The sequence below is a fragment of the Trachypithecus francoisi genome, unplaced genomic scaffold (genome assembly GCF_009764315.1).
Source record: "Trachypithecus francoisi isolate TF-2019V2 unplaced genomic scaffold, Tfra_2.0 Lachesis_group12, whole genome shotgun sequence".
NCBI classification, from domain to species: domain Eukaryota; kingdom Metazoa; phylum Chordata; class Mammalia; order Primates; family Cercopithecidae; genus Trachypithecus; species Trachypithecus francoisi.
Window position 1 is genome coordinate 54035432 of NW_022681457.1, and position 17736 is coordinate 54053167.

Below are 17736 nucleotides of genomic sequence, written 5' to 3' on the forward strand. Positions count from 1 at the left end.
CCTGCAGGAACTCCAACAACTCCAGCCAGAGGCTCAGGGACAGAACTCTGATGTTTCTGGGCCTGAGCCCCTAGGGGGAGGGGTGGCTGCAGTCCCTGTGGACCAGCAGACTTAGCCTTTCCTCCTGCTAGTTCTGAGGAATTTGGGCAGCCCAAATGAGTGGGTTTCTCCTCAGCAAAACACCCCCCTCCACAAAGGAACAGTCAAAGTGCTTCATTAAATGGGTTCTGCTCCCCGTGCTATCCCCTGGCGACCCTTCAACAGGGCTTGTCAGACACCCTATACAGGAGCGATCCTACTGGCATCAGGTTGGTGCCTCTTGAGGGCAGAGATCACAGAGGAGGGAGCAGACACTCTGCTGTTCTCCAACTTTCTTGAGTGACATCTCCAGGCACAGGAGTAAACCAGATGAACAGGGCCTGAAGTGAACCCCCAGCAAACTGCAGCAGCCCTGCAGAAGATGGACCTGACCATTGAAAGAAAAACAAACAAACCGAAAGAAACAACAGCATCCAAAACAAAAAAGCACCCACAAAAACCCTATCCAAGGCCGGGCATGGTGGCTCACACGTGTAAAAAGGTTAACTTGTTTTTGTGCTTGGCTATTGTTTTTAAATAACTAACATATAGAAATAGTTTGAAATAGAAATTTCTCTGAGACAACGCTGGATGAATGCCTAAAGGGACTCACACAGCCTATTCCGAGACTTGGTGACCATTGTTTGTGTCCATATTCAATTGAGTTCAAATTTAATATTTAACTTTTCCACTACATTTGGCCTCAGTTGGATACTCAATTGTATTAAAATACCCTCACAGATATATGGGGAACACATAGTTGATATAGATTACAGACACAGGGTAAGCACAGGAGAATTAAAAGCACAATTAATAAAAATTAAACCCAACATGGCTTTGCAAGCAGAGTAATATTGTGAGACTTGCCAGGTATATACACACCACATTCAGTATGCAGTAAGGCCCAAACCCCTCCTTGGGCTCTGGTAAGCATCTCTAATACCATGTGATTTTGCAACACAACAGTACACAGCTGAGCAAATTCATCTGATAACAACATAAGGCCAGTGCTACTACCATTAAGAGCTTTTTCTACATGTAAGGTAAATGTTTTAATCTATTGCTGAAGCAGGATTGTATGGACAGCAGGGGAGAATACTGTGATAGGGTACCACCGCCAGGGAGGCCAGCGCACTTGTAACCAGCCAGGTTTGTAAGCATCTAGATTACTGGGGAGGGGAATATTATCGTGGATAGTGAATGAAATTAATGGCCACACCCAAGTACATCTCCCCAGCAAAAGCGGCAGCAGGTATCAGCACCCATAGGATCTACATACCCAGAGGGCCCCCCTGGGGACAGCAGTGGAGCTACCATAATCATAGTGTTATTAAATAGTCTTATTAAAATAGGAAATAAAATAAATCATAGTCTTATTAAAATAGGAAAAGGGATTGTGGTTCACTGGGCACGATATTGTTGATTTGGAGTATGTGTTGACAATTGACTGGAGAAACCCCAGAGAAACATTAGAGGAGTCATTTACGGCCTCCAGACAAAGCAGGGGCTATATGGAATCCGGCCCCCAGCACAACAGGTTTCCAAAATATACGGTTCCAGGACTATTGGGCAGGATACCAAAGCTTTCAATACAAGGTGAGGGTGCCGTTCACCTTTTGTCTGACTTGGCAAAGATAGATTCTTTAGTGTGGTCAAAGGAAGTCCAGGTTGGATTGCAAGTGTTGTTGTTATGGCCCCATTGGTAACGACATAGCCATTCAGAAATACTGTCAGGGATGATTCTCCAAGTTTGCCCATTTTTGGCGGCCTCCGGCAACTCGACGTACAGCCAACATAGATTGCAGTTGGCTTCTGTTGCAGCAGTGGCTACCCAGGTGATGAATTTATTCTTGGCCTCAGACACAAAGACATAGGTGCTGACCACTAGTAGATAGGTTATTCCCTGTAATAACAAAAATGGAGGGGAACATGATATTGTTTTTCATCTTTAGGAAATGGTACTATGCCTTCATTTTCTGCTTTCATAGCTACAAGGTCACCAGCCTTAGGATCGGGATCTGATGGACGCTGTACCCATATTTTGACTCCAGGATTTAAGCTACCTGTACCAGGGGAGCTGAATCCCCCAGTTCTGCATGTAGACTCTATTGGGCAGAGATTTCCTCAGGGGTTGATTGTGGACAAGGTACCACTAACAATTGAGCAACCAGCTTCTGTGGTTTTATAGCAAAAGAATCTGGAGTGGTATTGTGTAAAATGACCTTTAACTCTCCCTGGTAATCACTATCAATTATACCACCATACGCTAGAATGCCTCTCATTGCAAGGCTTGAACATGTTGCAATCCATTTACCTGCATTCAAGTTTGCAGTTATGGTGGAAATTTTGACCTGTTGATCTTTCTGCGGATTAAATAGTCTGTCAAGAGAAAGCAGAGATGCCTGAGCATCAACATGGAAAACAGGATCGGACGCAGTGGCTCATGCCTGTAATCCCAGCACTTTGGGAGGCCGAGATGGGTGGATCACGAGGTCAAGAGATTGAGATCATCCTGGCCAACATGATGAAACCCTGTCTCTACAAAAAATACAAAAATGAGCTGGGCATGGTGGTGTGGGCCTGTAGTCCCAGCTACTCGGGAGGCTGAGTCAGGAGAATTGCTTGAACATGGGACGTGGACGTTGTGGTGAGCCCGGATAGCGCCACTGCACTCCAGCCTAGCAACAGAATGAGACTGAGTCTTAAAAAAAAAATTAGCTGGGTGTGGCGGACCATGCCTGTAATCCCAGCTACTAGGTAGGGTGAGGCAGGAGAATCTCATGAACCTGGGAGGCAGAGGTTGCAGTGAGCTGAGATTGCACCACTGCACTTCAGTTTGGTGAAAGGGCTAGAAAAAACAACAACAACAACAACAACAACAAAACCAAACATGGAACACAGTAATAATGGTAGTGTGCACCAGGATTCAGATACCTTACCAGTATTGTTCTCACCAAACCTCTTTATTCCCAATTAGCCATTTATTTCATTGCCAGTGAGGCACCCAGGTGGTAAGACCATTTGCTACTGTCCAAGAGTTGGTATACAAGTGACAAATCCCTCTGGTCTCCTCCTGAATAGCTCAGAGGATGGCTACCAGTTCAGCTAACTGAATGCTCCCACCCCTTCCTTCATCAGAAATGCTTATGTTTTTAAGAGGATTATAAGCCACAGACTTCCAGCATCAGGTCCCACCAATGTATTTGGTGGATCCATCAGGAAACCAAGCATATTTCTGATCCTCTGGGCTTAGTTCTTCAAAGGATGTGCCCCATTTGACGGGCAACACGGGGTGGTGTTTCCCTCTGTATCTGCAGAACTTATTCAGTGTTTCCTGCACTGTCAAGTTTTGTCCATCCTCATGTAAAAGTGATACCCCCTTTGGTTTTGGCTTAGCCTAGTTTAGTATGTCCCATTTCCATTTTATAATGCTACTTTCTTGAGTGTGGGTTTGGTGGGTTTTGGGGGAACTCATGTCTCAGGTCATAATAGCAATTTCAGGCCTCATAAAAACATCATGGTTGAAGCAGAGGTGTTCCATTTCGAGCAAAGCCCAATAGCAAGCTAACAATTGCTTCTTGAAAGTGGTATAAGCGGCCGGGCACAGTGGCTCAAGCCTGTAATCCCAGCACTTTGGGAGGCCGAGACGGGCGGATCACGAGGTCAGGAGATCGAGACCATCCTGGCTAACATGGTGAAACCCCGTCTCTACTAAAAAAAATACAAAAAACTAGCCGGGCGAGGTGGCGGGCGCCTGTAGTCCCAGCTACTCGGGAGGCTGAGGCGGGAGAATGGCATAAACTCAGGAGGCGGAGCTTGCAGTGAGCTGAGATCTGGCCACTGCACTCCAGCCTGGGCGACAGAGCGAGACTCCGTCTCAAAAAAAAAAAAAAAAAAAAAAGAAAGTGGTATAAGCTTTTCTGGCCTCTGGTAGTTTCTGGGTCCAAAACCTGAAAAGTACCCTCTTTCCGTCTTGTTTCTGCCTAAGGCTCCAATTAGCATGTTGATCTAGGACAGTTACTTGGAGTTCTACTGGCCCATCCCGTATGGGCCACAGATCCAGGGCCAGTTGCACTGTTTGTTTAGCTTGTTCCAATGCCATGCTGTCTTTCTTTCCCCAGTGAAAGTCATAGCGTTTTCTAGCGACTGCATGCAGAGGTTGTAAAATGTTACCTAGGTGGGGAATATGATGTCTCCAGAATCCAAACAAGACAGTACATTTCTGGGCCTCCTTCTTAGTGGTGGGGTTTGCAAATTCTAGTATTTTAGCTCTAGCTTTTGGTAAAATGGACTATTTCTTTGCATTCCATAAAACACCAAGGGATTTTACACTTTGTGCAGGTCCTTGAATTTCACTAGGGTTAATTTCCCATTTTTGAGATAGGAGCTGGGTTTTTACCTGCTTCAAGCCCCGGTTGACTAGTTCTTCAGTTTTACCCTGACCAGGCCGCCTGGACAACTGCTTTTTTCAGCAATAGGCTGATAGCTTTGAGCTTGATCAGTCAAGACATTGACTGGCATTGGGCCAGGGCCAGTCTGGAAGTCAGATTAGCATTTTCCTTTTTCAGCTTACATTTCTCTTGTAGCAACCAGACTGTATCTCGATAAATTAATTTATAAGCAGTAAGCAAACACCATCCACTTTGGGATGTCCCCTCAGCATCTCCCTTGCTGACCAGAATCCCCTGCAGCACTTCACGCACAGTCAAAGGTTTAAATTGCACTAATTTAGATTCCCAATTCTCACAAAGGCCAGTTCCCCTGGACCATTTACTCAACAAGAAGGAGAATTGGGGGAGTTCCCATCCTGGGATATGGGAAATCCCTGAGCCTCCAGCCCTGTCCTTCTGGTCAAAAAGGGGCACACTTTTGTTTCCAAATCCTATTTGTGATGCCAAAAATGTTCTGTGCTGGAAATGTTGAGAGGGAGAAGAAAAGACACACGCACAATACCTTTAAGGGTAAACAACCTTTATCCCACGTAAATGGCAATGCAGACATTATAGACTAATAACATAATAAGCAAATGACATAATAAGAAAATAAATATAAGCAGATTGATATAATAAGCAAATTGCAGTAAGAAGAGGAGACAGGAAAAGATATATATTTACCCTCACCAAGCTATGGAGGATTCACCACCAGAAAGGGAAGCAACAGCCACGACTCCAGAGTCAGACACCTGTCTGTGCACAGATTCACCCGTCCTCCACAAATCCCCCTGGCTTGATGAATCGGCTCTGTCTAGGCAAAGGGCAAGGTGAACTCCTTGGGCTGTTACACAACCTCCGCCTCCTGGCTTCAAGCGATTCTCCTGACTTAGCCTCCGGAGTAGCTGGGACTACAGATGTGCACAACAACAAATGGGTAACTTTTTATATTATTAGTATAGATGGGGTTTCACCATGTTGGCTAGGCTAGTCTTGAACTCCTGACCTCAGGTGATCCACTCACCTTGGCCTCCCGAAGTGTTGGGATTACCGGCATGAGCCATCCGTGCCTGCCCCTAAATGATTTCTTTCTATCTCCTATAGCAGTTTGAAATTACTTAAAGGTTGTTTCAAATTGAAAAAATAAAAAGAATGTGGATAAAAATAAAATATAAATAGATAAAAAATTACAAGATATTACAAAATACATACGTAAATCTGGAGTGGTCAAAAATGACAAATTTGATTTATTTATAAGGTTTTATTAAAATTAGCTTTAATAAATAATATACTATTACCAAAGTAAAAGTTATGATTTTCTGTTATGTATTATTAACATGACAGCAAAATACTTCTGGTCACCTTTTGAATACATTCAACAAGAGAGAGATTTAAAAAAAGAAATAAAATTTTCCCACGCTCTAGGGTGGGCGTGGCTCAGCTCAGGGAGGAAGCCCTGTTTGAAAAGGCTGCTGCTTAGGCTGTCGCTCTTTGTTCACTCAGCCCAGCGTCTGATCACATCTTCTGTCACTCAGGACCTGAGGGGGCGAGGCCTTAAGCATTATCCAATCAGGGACGCTGGGCTGGAAACCGTCCAATCAGGCACGCAGCCAGAGTGACCCGTAAGGCTTCCGGGTTTGGCGGGGCCTTTGTCTCTCGCTGCAGCCGGAACTCCAGGTCTTCTTCACTGCTGTGTGTCCTCTGCTCCTAGAGGCCCAGCCTCTGTGGCCCTGTGTCCTGCAGGTATTGGGAGATTCACAGCTAAGACGCCGGGACCCCCTGGAAACTTAGAAATGGTGAGAGTGCCGGTCCGACATCCCGAGAGAGGGGGACGCGCTGGTTGGAACCGGTGGGAAGTAGCTGTGGCGGGACTCAGGCCTCCGGGCAGTCAGCTCCACAATCTGCACCCCAAGTTCTCCTTGCCCAGCTCGGCCTCAGTCCCGTTCAGCCATAAGATGGCGGCTACGCTGACAGCCGGGCCCACGGGCCTCCTGTCTCTTCCCTGCGCAGTGAGCGTGCTGTGACCCGGAGCGCTCTGTGGGCAGCTCTGCACCCGCAGCGCCCCATCTCTCCCAGAATGTGCAGGGACCACCGGAGGGTCGTCAAGGGAGAATCCTGACTCGGGGTGCGGGTCAGGGACGAGCTGGAAAGGGAAAAGCTTTGGTCCGTGGGGTTCACAGTTTCTGTTTTCTGCGATTAAAATTTATGGGGCCGGGTGCGATCGTTCACGCCTGTAATCCCAGCCCTTTGGGAGGCCGAGGCAGGCGGATCACTTGAGGTCAGGACTTGAAGATCAGCCTGGCCCTAATGGGGAAACCCCATGTCTACTAAAAATGCAAAAATTAGCTGGGTGTGATGACAAATGTCTATAATCCCAGCTTCTCAGGAGGCAGGAATGAGAGAATCGCTTGAACCCAGGAGGTGGAGGTTGCAGTGAGCTGAGATCCTGCTACTGCACTCCAGCCTGGCAACAGAGGAAGACTCTGTCTTAAAAAAAAAAGTAAGCACCTTAAAATTTCCTTCTCTTATGTAAACTGTGTTTGAGTAACTTCCCTGGATTTTTCAAACACTTAGTTTCAAAAACCAAGTGAATAACTGATATGGAAATTAAAGTTTGAACCTAAGAACTCCAAGCTAAGGCTAATATTAAGCCTGCAACAGGATGTTATTAAAGACTCAGTTTTTTTCTGGGGAGCCTCCCCTGCAGATTTCCCAGCTTGCTCATCCCAGCCATGGAAGGAGCCTTTATCCTGAGAGAAGCTACAGAGCCCTAGAAAGCTGGGGATCCACAGGCAGTTGCAGTTGAGATTAAGATGAAAGGAAACTGAGAGGGTCTTACTGATGATGAAGTTTTTATGTTTTGCGACACTTTCTACACTTCGTAAAATAAAAAACATTAGATTTATGTAAAAAAAATGAATTCCAAAAAATTATTGCAACAGCAGAAAGTGCCAGCTAAGTATAAGATCTTTATGGCTTGCAAAGATGTAGGCAGAAAAGGGCGTTCTTTTTTTAGGGAGGAGCAAACAAGATTAGAAAGGAGGTGGGAAGGGAATAGCAAATGGAGAGTGAAAAAGTCAGATTTTAGATCAGAGAATGTCTTACCCTGAAATCAGCGTGTTCTTAGGAGGGACGTAAAATGGGGTTGTATGTTGACTCAGACTGAGGGTAGCACAAAGTTCAGGAGCCTGAAGGAGGGAGATAAGCTTAAGAAAAGTTTGACTAAGGATTATTTTATTTTAGGCTAAGTGTAGTGGCTCACGCCTGTAATCCCAGCACTTGGGAGGCTGAGGCAGGCGGACCTGAGGTCAGGTGTTTGAGACCAGCCTGGCCAAAATGGTGAAATCCTGTCTCTACTAAAATACATAAATTATTGGGAGGCTGAGGTGGGCAGATCACCTGAGGTCGGGAGTTCGAGACCAATAAATAAATAAATAAAAATAAAAATAAAAAATTCAGGTATGGTGGTGCATGCATGTAATCCCAGCTTCTCATAAGACTGAGGCAGGAGATTCGCTTGAACCCGGGAGGTAAAGGTTGTGGTTAGCCGAGATCGCAAAACTGCACTTCAGTCTGGGTGACAGAGTGAAGAAATATTTTATTTTGAGCATGGAAGACAAATTCAGCTGATTTTTTTTTTTTTTTTTTTTTTTTTGAGATGGAGTCTCGCTCTGTCGCCCAGGCTGGAGTGCAGTGGCGCGATCTCGGCTCACTGCAAGCTCCGCCTCCCGGGTTCAGGCCATTCTCCTGCCTCAGCCTCCTGAGTAGCTGGGACTACAGGCGCCCGCCACCGCGCCCGGCTAATTTTTTGTATTTTTAGTAGAGACGGGGTTTCACCGTGGTCTCGATCTCCTGACCTTGTGATCCGCCCGCCTCGGCCTCCCAAAGTGCTGGGATTACAGGCGTGAGCCACCGCGCCCAGCCTCAGCTGATTTTTTTAATGAGAAAAAGGAGAAAATGTGCAGTGTAGTGTGTGTGTCTGGCTGTGTGATAAGTAAAAAAAGAGAGCACCATCTAAGTCATAATGGGAAGAGTGTTTCTTTCCATAAACTGTTCCTGGAGCACACAAAGGATGGAGAATTTTATTAATCACAAATACTTTCTAGGTTTATCTATGTGTTTCATCTTTCCCCATCTCTTTTCTTTGTTCTATGCTTTTCTTCCATTTGGCTTTTCCTGGGCTGCATCTCCTATATGAAACTGGTAAACCTAACTACAGTGTTTTGCTGAGCTCTGTGAGTAGCTCTACCAAATTATCGAACTTCAGGGAGATTATGGAACTCCCCAGTTTTTAAACAGTAGCTCAGAAGCATAGAAAAGCCCATGGGGTTTGTGACTGGCATCTGCAGTGAGGACAGTGTTGTGGGACCAAGCCCTGAATCAGGGTCTGTGTTGACGCTGGGTGGTGTCAGAATTCAAATATTAGACAATGTGTTGGTGTTGGAGAATTGTTTGATTTTCAGCAAACTCTACAAATTTGGTGCCAGAAAAAAGATATCACAGAGGCCTGGCCTGGAATAAAACTCTAGGTGTTTGGGAATGGGAGCTCTGCTGTCCGGTACACAGGCTGTCACACTGCCCATTGTCCTGTGATTCCAGGTATTCTCCCAGGGTGACAGAGGACTGAAAACTTAGAAGAAAGGAGCTCTGATGACAGACCCCCTTTTCCCACAGCTGCCACCACGGGATTCCCACCCACTCACAAACACACACACTAGACATTGACATGGCCACACTCCTCTGAGGTGTAGGCACCACCCTCAGGAACTTCACCATGGCATTTTTGATCCTAGTGTTTCTTGGCAAGAACCCACAAGTCTCTACAAGTCTCCTGACATATCCCCACCCCCAGATATTAAATCTGCAGCAGCAACCTGTTTTCTCCACCAACCTAGCATTTTGGACCAGCTGTTCATAATCTCATATGTCTGCATGCACACAGTAATAAATCAGAGTACAGCTGCATTGGGACTACTATCTGTAGCAAAAATCGGTCCTCTCACCCACATTGCACTCTCCCACCCAGGGATTTAATTTTTTTCTTTTAGTTTTTATTTTTGTTTCGGGGTATACTTGGGTTTGTTTTGGTACGTGGGGGTTTTGTGTACAGATTATTTTGTCACTGAAGTATTAAGCATAGCACAAAACAGGTATATTTTCTGATCCTCTTCGTCTTCTACCCTCTACCCTTAACTAGGCCACAGCATCTGTTGTTCTCCTCTTTGTGTTCATGTGTTCTTATTATTTAGCTGTTACTTATAAATAATAACATGCATTTGGTTTTCTGTTTCTGCATTATTTCTTTTTATTTCTTTTTTTTTTTTTGGAGACGGAGTTTCACTCTTGTTGCCCAGGCTGTAGTGCAGTGGTGTGATCCAGGCTCACTGCAACCTACATCTCCCAGTTTCACGTGATTGTCCTACGTCAGCCTCCTGAGTAACTGGGATTACAGGTGCGTGCCACCACGCCCAGCTAATTCTGTATTTTTAGTAGAGATAGGGTTTCTCCATGTTGGGAAGGCTGGTCTCAAACTGCTGACCTCAAGTGATCAACTGACATTTGACTCCCAAAGTGCTGGGATTACAGGCATGAGCCACTGCAGCAGGCCTCTGCACTTGTTTTCTAAGAATAATGGTCTCTAGCTTCACTGATGTTATAGGAAACAATATGATTTTGTTTTTCTTTTTTTTTTGAGACGGAGTCTTGCTCTGTCGCCCAGGCTGGAGTGCAGTGGCCGGATCTCAGTTCACTGCAAGCTCCGCCTTCCGGGTTTACGCCATTCTCCTGCCTCAGCCTCCTGAGTAGCTGGGACTACAGGTGCCCGCCACCTCGCCCGGCTAGTTTTTTTGTATTTTTTAGTAGAGACGGGGTTTCACCATGTTAGCCAGGATGGTCTCGATCTCCTGACCTCGTGATCCTCCCGTCTCGGCCTCCCAAAGTGCTGGGATTACAGGCTTGAGCCACCACGCCCGGCCTCATGATTTTGTTTTTCAATGGCCACAAAGTATTCCATGATATTTATGTACCGTATTTTGTATTTATTTTATTTTTGAAGACATGGTCTCCTTTATTGCCCAGGCTAGAGTGCTATCGCATGATATTGGCTTACTTTAGCCTCAACCTCCCAGGCTCAAGCAATTCTCTCCTGCCTCATCCTCTTCTTGGGACTACACATGGGCATTACCACACCTTGCCAATTTTTCTTTTTGTATTTTCCGTGGAGACAGGATTTTGCATTGTTTTCTCAGACTGGTCTGAAACTTCTAAGCTCAGGCAGTCCACCTGCCTCAGCCTCCCAAAGTGCTGGGATTACAGGCATGAGCCACCGCATCTGACCATACTATGTTTTCTTTATCGAGTCTACCATTGATAGGCATTTAGGGCCTGTCCATGTCTTTGCTATTGTGAATAGTGCTGCAGTGAACATGCATGCGGATGTGTCGTTATAATATAATAATTTATATTTCTTTGACTGTATACCCAATTATGAGATTCCTGGGTCAAATGATAATTCTGCTTTTAGTTCTGTGAGGAATCACCACACTGCTTTTTATAGTTGTTGAACTAATTTACACTCCCACCAGCAGAGTATAAGCATTCCGTTTTCTCTGCAACCTTGCCGGTATCTGTTATTTTTTGACTTTTTAAAAATAGCCATTCTGACTGGTGTGAGGTGGTATCTCATTGTGGTTTTTCTTTTAATTTCTCTAATCATTAGAGATGAGCATTTTTTTTCATATGCTTGTTAGCCACATGTATGTCTTCTTTTGAAAAGCATCTGTTCATCTTTTTTGCCTACTTTTTAATGAGGTTGTTTTTTTCTTTTAAATTTGTTTGTTTCTAATAAATTCTGGATATGAGATGTTTGTCAGAGGCAAAGTTTGCAAATATTTTCTTTCTTCTGTAGGTTGTCTGTTTACTCTGTTGATAGTTTATTTGCTGTGAAGAAGCTCTTTAGTTTAAATAGGTCCCATTTGTCAATTTTTGCTTTTGTTGCAGTTGCTTTTCGTAGCTTCATCATGAAGTCTTTGCCGGTTTCTATATCTAGAATGGTATTTCCTAGGTTGTCATGCAGTGTTTCTTATAATTTTACATTTAAGTGTTTAATTTATCTTGAGTTGATTTTTGTATATGCTGCAATGAAGGGACCTCGTTTAGTGCTAGGTAGTTATTCCAGCACCATTTATTAAAGAGAGAATTCTTCCCACATTTCCCTTGTCAGTTTTGTCAAAAATCTGATGGTTGCAGGAGGGTGTCATTATTTCTGGGCTCTCTATTCTGTTGCATTGGTCTTCAGCTTGAGTCTCTCCAGCCTGGCTTATCATTGGGCCATCAGCTCAGGGTCACTGGAAATTCCCTCAAAATCACGTAGGTGTCTTTGAGGCATTTGAGGATGTTCAGAGCAGAATTGTGTTAGGCTGACAAGAGTGGTTAATTCTCCTTCTGTCTCAGTGTAAGAGAAATGAGTCATCCTGTGTTTGTTCATCCCCTTGTTGGTTGGTACCCAGATGAGGGTTTCTCCAGTTTTCTGGTACTTGGACGATAAAGAAGGAAAAGATCTGGAGACCCAAATGGATAAACTAGTTGCTCCCATTTTATAGGACCATTAAAAAAAAACTATTAAGCAGTCTTGGTTCCTACAATCCAGAAACCTTTAGTCTAGACAAGCAACTGGATAAATAATTGAATTATGCATCATACGCTTGGTACAATAAATAGATGTGTCCAAAATCTGAGGCTTTATTTAGGCCACTTTCTTTATATTTTTGAGACTTCTGATGTCTACATCTGAAAGCATATTTATGAACAGAAGAATTGTTATTATAAGTTCTTTTTTTTTTTTTTTTTTTGAGACGGAGTCTCTGCCACCCAGGCTGGAGTGCAGTGGTGTGATCTGGGCTCACTGCAACCTCTGCCGCCCTGGTTCAAGCAATTCTGCTTCAACCTCCTGAGTAGCTGGGATTACAGGTGCCAGCCACCACTCCCAACTAATTTGTATATATCTTTTTTTTTAATTTTTGTATTTTTAGTAGAGATGGGGTTTCACCATCTGGTCAGGCTGGTCTAAAAATGCTGAGGTTGTGATCCACCCATGTCATCCTCCCAAAGTGCTGGGATTATGGGCGTGAGCCACCATGCCTGGCCGTATAATTTCTATTTCTTTTACCTTGCCAAGTGTACATATTTATTTTCTTTTTTTTTTTTTTTTTTTTTTTTTTTTTTTTTTTTTTTTTTGAGACGGAGTCTCGCTCTGTCGCCCAGGCTGGAGTGCAGTGGCCGGATCTCAGCTCACTGCAAGCTCCGCCTCCCGGGTTTACGCCATTCTCTCGCCTCAGCCTCCCGAGTAGCTGGGACTACAGGCGCCCGCCATCTCGCCCGGCTAATTTTTTGTATATTTTAGTAGAGACGGGGTTTCACCGTGTTAGCCAGGATGGTCTCGATCTCCTGACCTCGTGATCCGCCCGTCTCGGCCTCCCAAAGTGCTGGGATTACAGGCTTGAGCCACCGCGCCCGGCCCATATTTATTTTCTAATAAAATTACCCTAGAAAAGCTGGGTGTGGTTGCTCATGCCTGTAATCCCAGCACTTTAGGGGGTCAAGGCAGGTGGATCACAAGGTCAGGAGTTCGGGACCAGCCTGTCTAATATGGTGAAATGCCATCTCTACTAATAATATAAAAAACTAGCCAGGCGAGGTGGCGGGCGCCTGTAGTCCCAGCTACTCGGGAGGCTGAGGCAGGAGAATGGCGTGAACCCGGGAGGCGGAGCTTGCAGTGAGCTGAGATCGCGGCCACTGCACTCCAGCCTGGGCGACAGAGCAAGACTCCGTCTCAAAAAAAAAAAAAAAAAAAATTAGCCAAGTGTGGTGGCACGCATCTGTAGTCACAGCTACTTGGGAGGCTGAGGGAGAAGAATCACTTGAACCCTGGAGGCAGAGGTTGTAGTGAACCAAGAAGGCACTGCTGCACACCAGCCTGTGTGACAAAGTGAGACTACATCTCAAAAAAAAAAAAAAAGGCCGGGCGCAGTGGCTCAAGCCTGTAGTCCCAGCACTTTGGGAGGTCAAGACGGGCGGATCACGAGATCAGGAGATCGAGACCATCCTGGCTAACAGGGTGAAACCCCGTCTCTACTAAAAAATACAAAAAAAAAAAAACTAGCCGGGCGAGGTGGCGGCGCCTGTAGTCCCAGCTACTTGGGAGGCTGAGGCAGGAGAATGGCGGGAACCCGGGAGGCGGAGCTTGCAGTGAGCCGAGATCGCGCCACTGCACTCCAGCCTGGATGACAGAGCGAGACTCTGTCTCAAAAAAAAAAAAAAAAAAAAAAAAAATTACCCTAGAAAACCTAAAGGATTTGTTTAAATTGCGTATTAGAATGTAGTATAAAATAGTATAAAGTTCATAGGTTTTCTAAGCTAGAAAATATTAAAATTACAGAAATTCTGGGATTTAAGGGGTTTTTTTTAGGTAAGCTTAGAAAAAGCAAAACTGGTAGTACCGCAGTGGCATAGAGAGCAGAATTTTACATAGGGTCCTCACCCTGCTCCAGACCTGTTCAGATTCACCCTTTTTGGAGGTCTTGCCTCAGATAACTGATTAGAAGAGATCAGAGTTTTGGCTGGTGAATCTTGCTGCCTTTCTAGAGCCGGTGGTCACAATTTCCTGAAACCGCAAAGCAGATAAATGGGATAAATAAAGTATGTATTTTAGGGTCCTAGTTTTTAAATGTTCTATTAAAACCAATGCTTGCAGAGACATTGTATTTAGAAACTTGTTTTCTATTCCTGCAGATCCAGTAGTTGCTCCATAAGTCACAAAAAAGTAAATATAAACAGAATAAAACTTTGTCTAAACTACATTAACCTCTTTCTATCTCTCTTTCATCTGTCTATATTTAGCTTTTATTCTGTACAATTTTTAAAAAATTGATGACAGAGAAACAGAAGAAGAAATAAAAATGCTGGGCCTTTTACCTAAATCTTGAAAATTGTTAAATCCTTAGTACCAGCTCCCAGGGTGTTATAAGAATTAAATCACATAATGTGTTACGCCCAGCACAGTGCTTTGCATCACACTCTTGAGCACATAGTACCTGCTTAATAAACATTGCATCAGCACATGGGTATATATTGTTTTTTAAATACAGACTTTTTCAGACATTTCTGCCTTCTGTTTCCTCTTGTAAACTTTAAAGAGCCAGCAAAGAATATAAAACTTTAGGATGGAGATGGGTTGTCCTTGTTTGTACAAGTATTTAGTTGTGACAAGTGCTGAGTGTAAGGGACCCTGTGCTGTGCATGCTTCTCTGACTAATGGTAATAATGAGTCAATGGGGAGCAACATCAGCATTGACGGGGGCTTGTTTAAACACCCATTCATGGACCCTTTTCAAACCTCCAGAGTCACAATACATAAAGTGGCACTGAAATTACCAAGTGAATTACAAGCTCGTTAAAGCTTGAGAGGCAATACTTAGCTTAGTGGTTATCAGCCCAGACTTCTCATTAGGATCACATGGCCAATTTGCAGAAATCTCTTATGCCCTCCCCACAGTTTGTTTATTGTTGTGGGTGGAAGCATCCATGTTGTTTTAATAAAGGGCCTCATGTGACTGTAAGGTGAGGCCTGAATCAGATATGAAGGCTGCAAAATGCATTCATGAGAATTAAGTTCCACCTTTGCACTAAAGGGTGGCTGCAGGGCCTGTTCTGTTTGGGTTTGATAAGGACACGTCAGTGTGGCACATTTTTCCATTACTGTAGCAGAAATGGGTGATGTCTGTGGCAGGGGAGGGCACCTGAGGACAGGAAAGGAGAAACTTCTATTTTCATCTTTATGGAGCAGCTCATTGTTTCTGAACCTCTTCTGTTTTAAAGGACAGAAATGGGTGGACTTTTTCTGTCTTTTTCTGCCAGTTGATGTCATGCTAGCAGGTAAACATGTGGTACTGACACTTTTAAAGACATATTCTCCAGATGCAGGTGTAATTAGTCCACAGAATCTCATCTGAGAAGGAATTCCAGTGAAGGAGGAGATAGGAAAAAAAAAAAAAAAAAGGCTTTTTCTTCAGGTAAATATGCCTCAGCCGAAAAGCTGTGTCCACTCCCACTCTGCCTCCTGGACTGCCATGCGTTTAGTACTTTCAACCCTTTACTTCTCTACTTGTGTTTTTCCTCCCTAAGGAGTTTGGTTTAAGTGCTTCTTAAAATTCTTATAAGAGTCAAAGGTGTCTGAAAAATATTTATTTGCTGTTTCCCAGAGCGTTTTCTTCATTCTCTAAATCATAATTTCTCATATGCCATGCAGATTTCTCAAGAATTTATGATCTGCAGTATTAAAAATGTTCCCTTTGTGGCTGTTGAACATGGAAAGATGTGGATATTCAAGATTTCTATTGGGGAAAACTGTGGTCCTTAGTAAAGACAGAGAACATGTAATGTTGAGGCTCTATTTGTGTGTGCCATCAGCTGTATGCGGAACAGGATTAAGAAATTGCTTATTGGCCGGGGGCAGTGGCTCACGCCTGTAATCCCAGCATTTTGGGAGGCCAAGGTAGATGGATCACCAGGTCAGGAGATTGAGACCAACCTGGCTAACACGGTGAAACCCCATCTCTACTAAAAATAGAAAAAGTTAGCCAGGTATGGCGGTGGGCGCCTGTAATCCCAGCTACTCAGGATGCTGAGGCAGCAGAATAGCTTGAACCTGGGAGGTGGAGGTTGCAGTGAGCCAAGGTCGGGCCACTGCACTCCAGCCTGGGTAGCAGAGCAAGACTCCTTCTCAAAAAAAAAAAAATTGCTTATTTAGGTTGGGCGTGGTAGCTCATGCCTGTAATTCCAGCACCTTGGAAGGTCAAGGTGGGCAGATCACCTGAGGTCAGGAGATCGAGACCAGCCTGGCTAACATGGTGGAACCCTGTCTCTACTAAAAATACAAAAATTAGCTGGGCATGGTGGCAGACGCCTGTAATCCCAGCTACTCAGGAGGCTGAGGCAGGAGACCCGCTTGAACCCAGGAGGTGAGGAGGTGGAGGTTGCATTGAGCCAAGATCACACCATTGCACTCCAGCCTGGGGGACAAGAGTGAGATTTCACCTCAAAAAAAAAAAAAAAAAAAAAAAATTTGCTCATTTAAAATGGAATGGCATTTATTACCCAGAAAGTTCTGAAAAAAACTTATTAGGAGATACCTGCTCTCTAGGGTGCTAAATGAAGTCTACTTAAAATTACTACTAAAAATTACAGAACATAGGAGTTATCTGTATTTTGAGGTTTGCGTAAAACTGATGATTCTTTATGATTAAATCAGATTTTATTTACTTTTTTGAAAGAGGAATATTTCAGTAGTGATGCTGTGTTCTTCTCTGTGCATTAGCACATCATAAAAATTTCTCCTAGTGCAGTTAATGGTTAATGATTCACTTGCTTAAATGGCTCTGACAGATTTTTTTCACTATATAGCTGATTATTTTTCTCTTCATTATTAAGTATATTTATGCAGCTCATGTGAATAAACCATCACATTTAATCTGGCAGTTGTCCTTTTTTCTTAATTTTGTCTATATATTTTTCTTTGGAAAATATATCTTATCTTTGTTACAGGCCAGAAAAACTGAGAAAAACACAGGCTCTTCCACTTACTGGATGTTTGACAAAATATCCTTCTTGGGCCAAAAACATTGACATTATTGGTGAGCTTGTTAGAAATTCAAAAAATCAGACTTTATTCCAGATCTTCTGGAAAAAAACCCCTGCACAATAAGGTCTTCAACTTATTGTATATATTTAAATTTGAAAGGTGCCTTCTAACTCAACATATCTTTTTCATCTGAATATTCACAACTCATTCCATATGGTGTAAACATAGCACTCAAAAATGTACATGTTTGTGTTCCTTAATTTTACACTTTACCATCTAGAAAAATATATGAACTGATGTTATGGATCTTATGCTGTTCTTTTTCTCAGAGAATACATTAGATAATATTTCTGTTTTGAAAGTTATTTTATTGGATAATTTTAGTCCTATAAGTCAGAACCATTTGTCTTTACTCTCTCATTTCACCTTAAGTCAAATTAAAAATTCCGCCCATGACCACTTGGTAAAAACGTATGTGTGTGTGTTTCAGGGGCCGTTGCAATTTAGAGACGTGGCCATAGAATTCTCTCTGGAGGAGTGGCATTGCCTGGACATTGCACAGCGGAATTTATATAGGAATGTGATGTTAGA

At 43.7% G+C, this 17736-nt stretch overlaps 1 pseudogene; it reads left to right on the top strand.

The window, feature by feature from the left end:
- Window positions 1-6140: 6140 nt before the first annotated feature.
- The window catches only part of LOC117093731, a 135323-nt pseudogene continuing 123727 nt past the window's right edge, over window positions 6141-17736 (top strand).